Source organism: Budorcas taxicolor, chromosome 5 (genome assembly GCF_023091745.1).
Source record: "Budorcas taxicolor isolate Tak-1 chromosome 5, Takin1.1, whole genome shotgun sequence".
Classification (NCBI taxonomy): Eukaryota; Metazoa; Chordata; class Mammalia; order Artiodactyla; family Bovidae; genus Budorcas; species Budorcas taxicolor.
Window position 1 is genome coordinate 2,352,265 of NC_068914.1, and position 4,626 is coordinate 2,356,890.

A 4,626-nucleotide genomic window follows, 5' to 3' on the forward strand; every position below is an offset into this window, starting at 1 on the left:
TAGTCCTCTTTGGGGCACTAAGCACAGCACACACAGCACACATTTGGGGCAGAAAGAGACTAAAGATTTCCCCCAATTTATCTATTAAGGGATATAGCAAGAGAGTATGCAAGCAGGATTTCGAAACTGACTTATGCATGCTTTACCATATATAATTCATTCAAAGTAGTCCATAAATAAAACAAGCAGAATGTTTAAAGAAAGAGGACTTCATTCTATGTGGAATATAAAAAAACTGATACAAATGAAACTTATTTACAAAACGGAAACGGACCTACAGACGTAGGAAACAGATTTATGGTGAGCAAAGGAGAAAGCGGAGGATATAATCGAGGGTTAGGGATTAACATATGCACACTACTAGATATAAAATAGATGACCAGTAAGGACTTACTGTTCAGCACAGGGAAAGAGAAAGGGAAAGTGTTAGTCACTCAGTCGTGTCCAACTCTGTGCAACCCCGTGGACTGTAGCCCACCAGGCTCCTCTCTGTCCATGGGATTTTCCAGGCAGGAATACTGGAGTGGGTTGCCATTCCCTTCTCCAGGGGATCTTCCAACCCAGGAATAGAACCCGGGTCGCCTACATTTTAGACAGATTCGTTACTGTCTGAGCCACCAGGGAAGCCCCAAACCAACTATAATTTTTTTTAAAAGTGGCTTTCAAACATCTACTTGAGACAGGAGATAGATGTCCACCTTTCTCAGAGCAGATCCCTAGACCACTTTTCTTTTGGAAGACACATGGAGGGCTGGCATGCATTGCTGAAGAATAAGGGGACGGTCCATCTGTCCCCAGGAGAAGAAAATAACTTCCCAGCTGTGTTCAGCACTATGAGACACATATAAGGCATTTCCCTGGGATCTCTTACAGCAAGGAGCGTCATTATTTTATGTGCATCGGGGACATGCTGACATCCAATGTCGGGCTATTCAGTGATTGAAATTTGACCTTGGTTTGCCTAATTTTTAATCCCTCCAAGCTCTCTGATTTCTGGCAGTGGGCACATCATTTTCTGCAGGTATTTCAGACTGGGGATGAAGGGCAAGGTTCTGAACTACATTAAACAAAGTAGAACAGGTTTGGTTTGGGGGTTGGTTGTTGTTGTTGTTGTTGGTTGTGTTTTATTGTACTGAAGAGCTTTTTGGAAACTTTCATGAGCTTATCCAGTGATTTCCAAACTATATGCTTAAGTGTAAAAGACTTGTTTCATAGCCTGGAGTATCTTGGTGAATGTTCCATGTGTCCTTGAGAAAAATGAGACCTTTCCATGGAGCCTTCTACGGTGTCAAACAGGTCACGCTGGTTGCCATATTGCTATTTTCCGTGTACTTGTTTTATCAACTGTGGAGACAGGAGTGTTGAGATTTCTGAGTAAAATGTAGATTTATCTGTTTTTCATTATAGTTCTATCAGGTTTACTTCATATATTTTTAAGTTCCCTTATTAAGGGTCATAAATGTTTGAGTGTTATGTCCTCCTGAGAGATTGACCCTTTATCTTTATGAAATGACGTTCTTCATCCCTGATAGTACTTTTGGTTCTGAAATCTTCTTTATCTGATGTTGATGTAGACACTGCAGCTTTTTTTTTCTTTTTTGACTACTGTTAGAATAGCGTATGCTTTTTTTTCCACCCTAATGTTTAACCTCTTCCTGTCTTTATATTTAAAGTGCATTTCTTTCAGGCAGCATGTAGGTTTGGTATTGCTTTTTAAATCCAGTCTGACAATCTCTGAGTTTAATTGGGTGTTTAAACCATGTACATTTAATATGATTTTGATATGATTAAGTTAAAATGTATCATCCTATTTGTTTTCTGTGTATCCTGTCTGTTCTTTGTTCCCTTTTAACTCTTTTGATGCTTTCTTTGGATTGAATATTTTCTAATATTCAATTTTATCTTCTGTTGACCTATTAACTCTTGGTTTTGTTATTTTAGCAGTTGCTCTAGGGTTTACAGTATATATGTTTGACTTAGTCTACTTTGAAGTGATATTAAACTTTTTCGTATACAGAGGTGGGTTTCTACTGGGGGCAAGACTGTCCTTCAGAAGACAGCATGATCTAGAGACTAGGGCCCTCTAATGGATAGAAGACAGGGATGCTGCTAAAAGTCCTACAGTGCCTAGAATAGTCCCTCATAATGAAAAACTATGCAGTCCAGAAGATTGACCGTGGTCGAGAAACACTGACATACAGTGTAAGAACCTGATAATTGTATATTTTCTCCCCAATCTGTATTCTACTGTTGCCACTTTTTGCCTTTATATATGTTATGAAATTTATGACATATTGTCGTCATTTTTGTTTAAACCATTGTCTTTTTAAATTTTTATTTCTATTCATTTTTATTGGAATGTAGTTGTTTCACAAAGTTGCGTTGTTTCTGCTGTACAACAAGGTGAGTCAGCTCCATGTATCCTCTGTCCCCTCCCTCCCACCCTGCCTCCCGCCCCCAGGTCATCACAGAGCACCGAGCGGAGCTCCCTGCAGCTACAGCAGCTTCCCAGAGCTGTATCCATTCTACACGTGGTCACGCATGCGTGCCAATGCAGCTCCCTCCGTTCGTCTCCGGCGCCTTAACCCCTGTGCCCGCAGGTCCGCTCTCCTAGTCAGCTTAAACACTTAGGAAACCTCCTACACACGTCCCCATATAGTGACCACTTCTGCTATTCTTTGCATAGACTCGGATTTCTATCTGGTGTTATCTTACTTCTGCATGAAGGATGTCCTCTGACATTTCTTGTGTTGCTGATCTGCTCGTGATAAATTCTCTCAGCTTTCATGTCGGAAAGAGTCTTTACCTCACTTTTACTTTTGAAAGGTGTTTTTCGTGCGGTATAGACACCTGGATAGGTGTTTCCTCGCCTTCACTTTAAGCCTGTGCCTCCACTGTGCTCCTGGCCACACTGTCTCCAAGGAGAAATCCACAGGCGTCTTCATCTTTGTTTCTCTGGATGAAACCTGTCCCTTTCCTCTGACTGCTTTTAAGATCTTCTCTTAATCACTGGTTTTGAGCAGTTTGATTATGATATGCTGATTTCTTCATGTTTCTTGTGCTTTGGGTTTGCTAAACTTCATAGACATATGGGTTCATAGTTTTCATCAAGGTTAGAAAATTTTCAGCCTTTATTTCTCAAATATTTCCTGTTCTTCCTTCAGGGACTCCAATTATACATGTATTAGACTGCTTCACATTGTCCTATAATTCACTGATGCTCTTTTCATTTTCAAAAAATTCATTTTTCTCAGTGTTTCATTTCATATAATTTTATTGCAATGTTTACAAATTCATTAATCTTTTTAAATAAATTAATTTATTTTTCGGAGGCTAATTACTTTACAATATTGTATTGGTTTGGCCATACATTGACATGGATCCACCACAGGTGTACACGTGTTCCCCATCCTGAACCCCCCCCCCCCCCACCTCCCTCTCCATCCCATCCCTCTGGGTCATCCCAGTGCACCAGCCCCGAGCACCCTGTATCCTGCATCGAACCTGGACTGGCCATTCACTTCACATATGATATTATACATGTTTCAATGCCATTATCTCAAACCATCCCACCCTCACCCTCTCCTGCAGAGTCCCAAAGACTGTTCTATATATCTGTGTCTCTTTTGCTGTCTCGCATATGGAGTTATCATTACCATCTTTCTAAATTCCATATATATGCGTTAATATACTGTATTGGTGTTTTTCTTTCTGGCTTACTTCACTCTGTATAATAGGGTCCAGTTTCATCCACCTCACTAGAACTGATTCAAATGTATTCAATAGCTGAGTAATATTCCATTGTGTATATGTACCACAGTTTTCTTATCCATTCGTCTGCTGATGGACATCTAGGTTGCTTCCATGTCTTGGCTATTATAAACAGTGCTGCGATGAACATTGGGGTACACGTGACTCTTTCAATTCTGGTTTCCTCGGTGTGTATGCCCAGCAGTGGGATTGCTGGGTCATAAGGCAGTTCTATTTCCAGTTTTTTAAGGAATCTCCACACTGTTCTCTATAGTGGCTGTACTAGTTTGCATTCCCACCAACAGTGTAAGAGGGTTCCCTTTTCTCCACACCCTCTCCAGCATTTATTGCTTGTAGACTTTTGGATCGCAGCCATTCTGACTGGCGTGAGATGGTACCTCATTGTGGTCTTGATTTGCATTTCTCTGCTAATGAGTGATGTTGAGCATCTTTTCGTGCGTTTGTTAGCCATCTGTATGTCTTCTTTGGAGAAATGTAAAAATACGGAACACTTCACGAATTTGCGTGTCACCCTTGTGCAGGGGCCATGCTAACCTTCTCTGTATCGTTCCAGTTTCAGCATGCATGCTGCCGAAACGAGCACAGACTCATTAATCTTTTATACCATGTCTGCGCCTCCATTGATCCCATCCAGGGTGTATTTCAATTCACATATTATGGTTTTCACCTCAGGAATTTAACTTGGGTCTTTTTTTTAAATAACTTTTTTCTTATTTTTTAATTAATTAACTTTTGGCTGCACTGGGCCTTTGTTGCTGCACGTGGGCTTTCTCTAGGTGTGGCTGCTCCCTGGTTACCGTGAGCCGGCTTCTCTCTGTGGCGGGTTCTCTTGCTGTGAGCCCCGGCTCGAGCGCC

General features: G+C 41.1%; 1 non-coding gene across 1 annotated transcript; it reads right to left on the reverse strand.

Annotated features, from left to right (window-relative positions):
- Positions 1-4,247: 4,247 nt before the first annotated feature.
- On the reverse strand, positions 4,248-4,354 carry LOC128049082 (U6 spliceosomal RNA). Its single transcript, XR_008199454.1, has one exon. It is a non-coding gene; the product is annotated as a U6 spliceosomal RNA (small nuclear RNA).
- Between the last annotated feature and the right edge of the window lie 272 nt (positions 4,355-4,626).